At 36.3% G+C, this 10,116-nt stretch overlaps 1 long non-coding RNA gene across 2 annotated transcripts; it reads left to right on the top strand.

Annotated features, from left to right (window-relative positions):
- The first annotated feature begins 498 nt into the window (after positions 1–498).
- On the top strand, positions 499–9,688 carry LOC135406833 (uncharacterized). Of its 2 annotated transcripts, XR_010426514.1 has the most exons (5): positions 499–601; positions 4,857–4,996; positions 7,304–7,439; positions 8,887–9,027; positions 9,601–9,688. It is a non-coding gene; the product is annotated as an uncharacterized LOC135406833 (long non-coding RNA). The 2 variants fall into 2 exon arrangements; XR_010426515.1 differs by lacking the exon at positions 9,601–9,688 and having other exon boundaries at positions 8,887–9,051.
- The last annotated feature ends 428 nt before the right edge of the window (positions 9,689–10,116 follow it).

Below are 10,116 nucleotides of genomic sequence, written 5' to 3'. Positions count from 1 at the left end.
TAGGTACTTGCAGACTGATGAAGTGCTTGAATATTTTTTCCTTAATGTGTCCCCATATTAAGCCAGTGGGGCAAACAATCAGCATTCACTTATGACATAAAGGAGAAGGAAAAAGAATGAGACGATCAAACTGCAGCCTGAGCTAGAAGACACTGTCAGAAAGCTTGTTAATTTAGATTTCTCTGGGGTATCTCACCGTTTCAAAATTATTTTTGAGGAGAAAACAAAGGATAATACAAAGCCTTTTGAAGTCAGAGTCCCTTTTTTCTTTTAGTAATGAAGTCTGACAGACTGTCTTTGATCTTGGAAACAATCTACAAACTTGTATAGCTTTGATCGCTAACATAATGGATGTGGTGTTGTTTTTTGTGTAGGTTGAAAGTGGGTTTTAATCATAACCCTTGTTAGTATGGGTGCTAGTTGAGATATGAAGAGGCTTTACCTTGAACATGGAAGTAAGGTCTTGCCAAGAGAAGACACACCTGCATTTACGTCCTGTCTCTTCAACAGGTGAAAACTGCGGTGGAAAATCACAGACTGCAGAGCTCTGTAGTGCTGCCTCCTCTTGTCATATACGTGTGCTTTTACAGGATTAACACAAGTAGGTTATGTTTATGCCTCTCAGTTTGTATAAGCTTTATCTTGCTGTGTCATATTTCTGGACAGCCTACTGGTGCTTGCCAGCGAACACTCCATCAGTACAGTAACATGATGACAGAATTCCCTTTCCCTCAGTGGAGCACTGTAGTGAGCACTGGCAGAGGCAGAGATCATGCCTGGGGAGAGCTGCTTCTCCTTGCTGACCTGACATTACAATTCAATGAACTGTTCTGAAACACAGAAATGGAAAGTATAGAGCTTCATGGCATGTACTGGAAGAAATGGGCTCCAGTGTCCTACAATGGGTTCACATTTATTTAATTATGCTTTAATTATGGAAATTAGCCACTGGTACTATCAGTTGTTTTAATTTAGAAGGCAAATTTTTTTCTCTGTCCTATTGTGAGAGTGTTTTAAATGAATGGCTCTTCTCTGAAAGCACAAAGTAGAGAGAGGCTGGGGAAGGAGATTGAATACAATTCAGCTGCCCTTGGCAGTGGACATTTACCAGTCTGCATGTGCAAATAAAGCACTCTTGCTGGTGGGTGATGCTATTATACAGTAAGACAAGTATGATAAGTATGACAAAGTATGACAAGAGCAAATGGGATGGCAAAATGTTCATGGGATTAAGATTGTATGACAAGTTTTATGAAACTGTATTTGAATGATCATATTCTGAGAGGGATAACTGAGATCACACTAAAATGATTTCCTTGTAAGTATGTCAGGCTTGTGTTTAAAGAAAACACATACTGAAGTTCAGGACTTACTGAAGGCTCTTGTTTTCAAAAGAATCCATATAGTGTGACTAGTCTGTGGAGAAATAAATGTACCTGGAAAATACAAAAAAAGGAACATAGACTGAAGCTTCAAGAAGAGTCATAACTCTATCTGCTAGGATATCAAGGCTTGGTTCTTCTGTAAACTCCTCCTATATTTGCAGACTGTCATAGCACAGGGTGTTTTGAATGTTGCTGGTACTATATGGACAGCAAAGGTCTACTGTGGACCACCCAGCCATCAGCTCCAGTCTTGGAAATTATAAGCAGCCCTGGAAATGTAGGCCTTCAGTTTAGCCATCAATACCAAGGAAAGAGAATGTTTCTGCGAGTTTCTATCTCCTATGCTACCAAGGCTATTGGTCCAGCTGAAATATTTCAGAAGAGTGTTTTCTGAAAACTGGCTTCTTTTGTGAACATATGGGCTCAGGTGTCATCGAAGCCTAGACTGAAAGCCTCTATGTTGAACTTTATTGTTGTATGCACCTTCATCACCAAAGAGATCCCAAATTCAGCTCTAAGATAGGGAAAGGAGAGGAGATGCTAGAGAGGAGATGTTAGGGAGGAACAAGAACAGTCCCATCTTCAGAAGTCCTGTGTGTCCATCTGGGCAGAAACAAAAACTGGCTTAGCTAATTTCAGTTGTGAACATCACTTTTTAATGCTGTTAATCTTGCTCTGGTTACTCCTGGATGAAGGCTTTATAGTTTTATATTTTTAACATTTTTTTTCAATTAGTTTGTAAGGCAAGACCTGAGGTATCTAATAGTGAGAAACAAAAATGATCAATATAATCATAGTTATTACATTCATTATTCATTAAAATGCCAATATTCCTACAATTTTAAGGAAACTGAATTTCAGCTGAAGGAAAAAAGGCACTTTTCCTTCAGCCTTTGTGCACCTGCTAGGTTGGTTGAATTTGATCCTGAATCATTGGGCATGTACCTATTGTAAAGCAGGAGTAATGACAGAGCTCTGAAGGACAATTCGCCTAGGCACTATAGATCTCAAAATCAATGAAGCGCTGCAGAAAATAATGGAAACCACAAATGTCATCATAAGGAAGGGCATTAATGTCAAATAACAGACAAAAGACATGACTGACTCAACTCATGTGAAACTGAGGTAACTGTACAGTGAGGGAGGAGTGGTACATCACTGATCTTGCAATAGAAGTCTTGTTATATTGTGGTGCCTTGAATAAGGGATACACCCAAAATCATACATGGGGATTTTTTGTGTTTGTATAAAATGAATGAATTTATGAAATGGTACAGGGTACCATCTTTTACTACATTAGAATAAATAAAACCAGACTGAATAAAACAGGGATATGACAAAAGTTGGTTTGTTGTATGTTGTAGGTTATTGCTGTTGAAAGGCTCCACGTCTTTCTGCTCTGATTGCCCCCACTATCTTCCTGTGTTTTGCCCCGGAAGTTGTAGGTTCAGGAGCTGGTTCCTGCCAGAACAGTGTTTGGAGGGTAATCTGCCTATGTTGGTGTGACAGTGCTCCAGAGCATTTATGTGGCACCTGCACTGGCAGCTCAGGGTGCTGCACTCTAAGGAGGGAGCCCTAGAGAGGAAAGCAGTGACTCTCTAGAAGGAAGAAAGGCACTTTTCAGGACCTCGCTAGCAAAGATGGAATATTTAATTGTCTCCTGCCTGGTTTTAAGTTGACTTTTCTAACTGTAGCAGCCACCATCTGATATGCTTAAAATGGGTGGTCTTTCTACTGGGGTTCATCTTGAAATTATAATTCCATTTTATCCCACAAAATCCTGTATCCTGGACATCAGCCAGATTCCTGTCTTGTTTTTTGGGATTTTGAAATGAGTCTAAATTCTGCCAAGGACTGTGCTATTGGATCATATCTCTGTATCTGAACACTTTCTAGTTTATCTTTGCTATAGAATAATCTTAGACAAAGTTGCAGCTGGGAAAGGAAAAACAAAAAAAGACAAAAGCAAACTGTACACATGTAAGAAAAAAAACCAACTCAGGGAAGAAACAAAATCAGAATTTTTTTTTTTTTTTTTGGTTAGAGGGCCTCTATTCTCCAGTAAGTGTACCTGTTTACTTATTAAAAATTGTGTGGGTTTTAGTTAAAGATTTACCAGAAGATTCTCCTAGCTCTCCTGTTGAGTGGTACTCTATTAAGTGGTTTAGTATTAAAAAAGAAAAGCATCAGAGGGAAGATTTTCAGTTATAATGTAAGCTTTGAATAAGCATCATCAGAGACAAAACTGGATTAACATAAATCCTTTAAGGGATAAAACACATTTGTAGATTAACCCTGACCTCTGCTTAAAAACTCCCAAACTCTCTTTTCTGTATTGGTTTATCTAAACAGGGCTGCCTGGCTGCACACAATGAAATGTATCCTCTGCAGGTCAATTAGCAGGCACCTAGATAAGATTCAGACTTCTGTTAGGCAGAGAAATTCCCATTAGATGCTTCTACAGGTGGTTGTTGCACGTTTGCTACCAATACAAACATTGTATTTAGAAATGTGGAGTAGACGGTATGAAACACCTGACAGATATAAATCTTGTATTTGAAGTGGATGGCTTTATTGACTGCTGCTATCTCTGAGATGGAGAAAAGGGGGAATCTGTTCTAACTTTTTGATTTAAAATGAGAGATCACTATTTAGGAATGATTGATGGTTGAAAAGTGACTTAGCAAGTGCTCCGCATGATTATATTACCCTAGATAATAGGTTAAAAAGGAAAGAGGGTCTTCTGAATTTAAAGCCACTAAACATCATTTTGTTGCAAATGAGAAAAAACAGTGCAAATATGACATGGATGTGTTCATTTATATTCTAGACCAAACTAAAAGATTACTCCATAAATTATTAATTTCAGTCTAGATGTGTGCCAACCTGAACTATCGTCTGTGTCATGCTACGTTTCATAATTTTTCACATCTTGAAAAGAGATATTTTGAGTCCATTCTAAAGCTGTTCAATGTCCACTCACCCCAAAAATTTAATGTTACTGTAGAAAAAACCTGTTCACTACCGTATGTCGAGTTGCACCTGTCTTGTACCCAGTGGAGTTGTAATTGGGAAGGTCAATAGATTTTTTTTTTAATGTCAGGAAATTTCTTACGAATTGGGGATATAATTATGTCTCGGTAGAAGCAAAGAGCAAAAATTATTTTGGTTTTTGTGGAGCTAGCATTTTACTTGAACTTTTCTACATGTTTACATTTAGGTTATGCTCCAAAGCATACAGAGAAGAGATGGGAAAATCATTCAATCTGCCCGTATATCAAGTTTATGATCTATACAACTGGGTGGATAATATACACACAAGTTATATCAAGAGTTATGAATGTTAAACCACTTGTCAGCTTTGAATTGAGATATAATCAATATGAAGTTATTAGACATTGTATTATTAATAAATATTTATAAACATACAGTTGTATTGTATTATTGACCATAAAGATGTCTTTTATCTAGAGTTTATCGAGTAAACATTGCCAAGGGAGGATTCCCGGTGCTCAGATAGTGAAATACATTGAGGATTCAACTGACTGCAAGAGTTGACTGCATAGCTGCAAGGCCCAGCTGCTTTTTAACTGCCTGTAGTCGAGCAAGAGGTAAGACTAGATGAAATCCAAGTGTGTTGTGTACTTTCCACTAAATGTGAGAACTTTTTACCATCTTTTATTACGGTTAAGCTTTCAATGTTATTTATTTAGACCTTTTGAGAATATAACATTTCTGTTCATCTATCACAGTATTTTTATACTTTGAACTTTCTATTGGCATTGAACAAGAAAAGTGTTTTGATACGTACTACAGTCTTATTACCTTATTACCTTTATGAGAATCTGTAACATCCACAAATCTGCAGACAGATTAAATTGCCTTGAAAAAAAATCAGTAGGAAGGGCCAATTAGATCATGCCCCTGTCTTGCAAGACATACATTCTTGAAAGCAGACAGATGTTAAACTGAAGTGACACTTACTGGTTAGATTGTGGGCAATTTATCCTGGAGAAACTAAAACGTTACTTGTTCTTGATGTGTTTAGTTATAGGACTAAGATAAGTCTATAAAATCAAAGTACTTTACTGCTTTTCAAGGCATTACAATTTTACAGATGTTGATGTATAAGCTAGCAGTTTATAAAATTGTAATACATGTTTTAACATAAATTGTGTACAATATAGAGCCTTTTTTTTAATCTGTTTGTTTTCTGAGTTAGCTCTACTGTTCAGTAAAAGTAGCTTAATAAGGTGTTTGTTGTATAACATACTGTTTATAGATTGTTTAGACCATTCCTGGGATACAATTTCTGTGTGGCTTGTATGGTGAAGGAAGATGTAACAGGTTATATAAGAGAAACAAGTACACACAAAATGTGAGTGGAACTGTTATGTATATGAAAGAAAAATCCATTTTCTGGCAAACAGTCATGTCCAACAGCGCATTTTAAAGGATAATTGGATGTCTTGGGTTTTTGATAGGGCATAGAGCCAGAAAGGACAGTAATCCCTTCAGAGCAAAGGCTGTTGTTTGCTAAAAACAGTAAGCTATTGCTATTACAGCATAGGAACTGTGAATGTTACTGTTCCCTACAAGATCAATCCTTTGCCAAGTTTTCAGGGCTAAGAAGAATTCTTGTTTATGTCACTCAGTTTATAAATTAATGAGTTTTCATTAATTTAGAGTAAGCGAGTATCTCCAAGCTTTCTTACGGCAGTTCTAGTGCAAATGGTTGCATACTGTTGCAGACTTTTATGATAAACAAATTGTGCAAAAGGATACACTATCTCTAACTTGCCTAGGAGAAGCAATGAGCGTGAGGTAAGATTCTAAGGAAAAGAAGAAATTTTCACCGGCAAAGGGGCCAGGTATCCTGGACCCTTTGCGGTGAAAATTTTTTTTTTTAGATTATCAAGACTATGTTACTGGCAATTAGAGATAGTGTCTCCTTTTGACAATTTGTCTTATCCATAAAAGTCTGAACAGTATGAACCATTTGCACTAGAACTGCCGTAAGGAAAGCTTGGAGATACACGCTTACTCTAAAATAAATGAAAACTATTAATTTTAACTGGTGAACATAAAAAAGAATTCTTTTTGCTGAAAATTGGAAAAGGATTGATCTTGTAGGGAAAGTAAAATTTCTGCAGAAAAGTAGGAGAAATCTTTGGTTTTCACTAAGCCCCTCTTTTTACTGGACCTGCAGCCATCCATAAAATCTTCTGAGGCAGAACACATCTGCAATATGTATCTTTTTGAGGAGTTACAAAAACAATGGAACTCTAAATGGGTAGGGCAAGTTAATTTTATTTCTTCTCTGTTTTCATTAATTTAATTAGTCTTTTATGGTTTTTATCATATGCTAATATGTATATCAACAGATAGCTAACATTCATATGTGTAGTTGCAACACAGGAAGCAGTAGGAAGCCATAAATAGAATAGCACTGACAATTTGATTAAGCTTGTTTGGTGTTTTGGTTTGTTTGTTTGTTTTTGGTTGGTTGGTTGGTTGGTTGGTTGGGGTTTTTTGTTTGGTTTTTTTTAATGCTTTTTTGATTAACATTTCCCTCTAAAGTGTATGTGCTGCAAGTCTTAAAAATTAATGTTTATTAATTCCTTCCACAAAAATATTGCTTTCACCATAAAGCTTCACATACTCAGTAACATCAAAGTATATGAATTATTTTATTTCTCTGTAAGTAAGAACAAAATTTTGGTTTTTTGCATGAATATATTCTGAACTATGTAAATGTAAACAATTTATTACATTAATTTCTCTCCCAATGTTATAGGTTCCTTTGAAATGGTTTCCAAACTAAGGCTTGTTTTTATATATATATTTATTTATATGTTTATCTGCATGTTATTTAGGATTATGAAAAATCATCCTGAAACAACTCTTTCTGGTTACAGTGCTGCAACTGGCATGGGACTTTGGAAAGCCAAGTACTTCACTATGACATTGTTGTTCTGTCGCCATCCAGGACTTCTCTCAGGAGCAGTACAGTAAATATGTTTTTCAGGGAGATAGAAAAGCTCTTCCATTAAGGTATACTAGTATTTCTGCAGAAGCTTCCTTTTTTTTTCTTCAGCTGTGCCATGGTGCTGGGGAATGTAACCTGTGTTTGTAGACCTCTTTTTATTTTGTTATCATATTGCTTGATTGACATGGCTGTGAGCAGATGTGTGTCTTAGTCTTGGCTATTCACACAGGGTGGTGTTGACTGATAGCCAGGAGTCCTTTATAGTCTCCAGTGTTGAATAGCTGGGATAAATAGATGACATGAGACAGTCTATAAAATAATATTGTCTTGTGTTTGAAATGTCTGTGTTCTGATTGCCTAACTAGGGTGATATAAACCACCACAAACTCTTGTACTAACAGGACTGCATTACTTTGTACCAATTCAGAATTCTGAGAGGGGTCTAAAAAAAAAAAAAAGTGAATTCAACATTCATTTACATTTCAAAATTAGTTTTCCTGGCTGTATTTGATCAAACCAAAGTTCTTTATAGGTTTCTGTAATGAACATTCATTGCTGAATATCACCATTTATGTTTCTCTTGTATTTGCTCTCTGTAAGTGTGTGAGCTTGTGAACAAAAACTTATTTCAAGAGTTTAGGTTTACTGCAGATTGTGAAATTTAAATGTTATCAGTAACCAACTCCACAGCAGAAATCTGAAGTTGTAGGAGTTTCATTGATTCAGTCAGGTATCAAAATTAGTTACATTTGGTGCTTTTAATCAGAGAAAAATATCAGAGCCTATAGTTCAGATTTTAAGTAGGCAGCCGCAGGAAAGTGAAATACACTAAATATTTCAATGAGGATCTTTCAAAAAAACCCCACGTATTTGAAGAAAATGCTGAGTGAGTACTTTCTAAGGAAGAATAAGCAGCACTCAGCTGAAAAATTGTTAAGAGTTACCACATCTTAAAATATTGGTGACATGTCATTCTGTAACAGTCAGTTCAGGGAAACAACGAATGTAGAAATTCTCTCCATAGTGTAATTCTTCTGCCTTATTATTCCTCTGGCTGGTAATTATTAGTATTAGTCTCTAAAAATATGGCATATATATGTAAGTGTTTAGGTGAACTCACTATTACTTTATTACTCACATGAACTGCGTGGTGTCTTTGTTTTTTTTTTTTTTTAAACTTACAATCATTAAGTAGAAGGCAATTTATGATTTCTGACTTATAAAACAGCTAAATGGTGCTAATTCCTGTTTTCAGCAAAAGTGAATTTTAGTAAGACTCTAAGGAACATGAATATTGCATAGCATACTTTTGAAAAATAACTTTGAAAATGCACCTTAAGCTCTTAAATCTTTCAGGAATTTTTATAAGTTTTACTCATTAAAAGTAATTTCTCAGCTGATGGAGGCAAAGAGTGTTTTTAGCTGTTTAATCTCAAAGGTATTTGACTAAATTATGGCATTGAATAATGTCATAGATCATTGAATCTAATCAAAAGCACATTTAACCTACAGTCTTGTCTGCAACACTGACCAGCACTGGATGCTTATGAAGAGGACATGCATTGAAACACGGAGCTTAAGAGCCAGACAAGGATAAGTGTGAGATATTTTCTGGTCCAAAGGAATGTCATTCTCCATTTAATCTTTATTAAAGTAAGTGCATAACTACCTCTTTAATCTGGTGTACATTAATTCTTTTAAATCCGTGATTGGTTTCATTGATGAGACAATTTTACTTCCATCAACATGAAAAGCACACTAAAGGTGGCATTTATATGGCAACTGATACTAAAAACAAAACGAGATCAAAGTAATTGTGTTTCAGTACTGTCAGAAGTCCTTCACTTAATGTGAAGGCCCAACATAATTGTGCTCAATTTGTCTCTATTTCTCCATTGTCAAACTTTCCAGTGCCATGTTCAGTCATACTGCAGAGGATGTGCATGCATGAGTCTTCATGAGCCAGCATGTATCCAAGGTCATGTGAATTTGAGCTACAAAATACTCCTACAAATGATTCTCATTTGGTGGGGAAGGAAAACATTAAGACCATTGGAAAACTGGTGCTGGATAGACTCTTTTTGTTTTCAGGTTTCTTTTTTGAGAGTCCTTTTTTCTACTGGTCATTTACAGATTTTCTAGCTAATAGTCATCCATTCTGGTGTTTATCTGTTACTGAACTTATTTGCATCAGTCATTCTTTTATAGGCATATCTCTTCTTGCAGGATAAGTCAGCTGGTTGAGTGTCGGAGGCGTGTCCAAGGCACAGGGGACGTGCCGGGGCAGAGAAGCCCAAAGGAGCATGCGTCTAAATGGTTAGAAGGTCACATGATATCAGGGTATAAAGAGAAGCGCCGAATTTGAAATAAACCTCTTTGATTACCACCTCAGAAGAGCCTGCATCCTTCTTTACCATGTAGAGTACCCATCACGCTATAGTTGGGTTTTGATTTTTTTTTGGTATTGATCTTGCTGTGAAGATGCTGTCTAAGAAGATAGTTCACTGACTTTGGTAACTGATCTGCAGTTTGAATGTCAAGGATCTAGTCCCTCAAAGTGGAAGTAGATGCTGAAATTGGCAATGCAAAGTAGTCTGGATCATATTTTTTCACTGACAGCAGTGTGCGAGTAAAAGCCTTTTAAGAGCAAACTGTGCTGACCAAGAGAGCTAACTAGCCCAGAAGCCAACAGTATCCTAGGCTGTATCAAAAGAAGTGTGGCCAAAAGGTCAAGAAAGGTAA

The sequence above is a fragment of the Pseudopipra pipra genome, chromosome Z (genome assembly GCF_036250125.1).
Source record: "Pseudopipra pipra isolate bDixPip1 chromosome Z, bDixPip1.hap1, whole genome shotgun sequence".
NCBI lineage: Eukaryota > Metazoa > Chordata > Aves > Passeriformes > Pipridae > Pseudopipra > Pseudopipra pipra.
The sequence above is the reverse complement of the archived record's forward strand: the minus strand, read 5'-3'. Positions and strand labels throughout refer to the sequence as shown.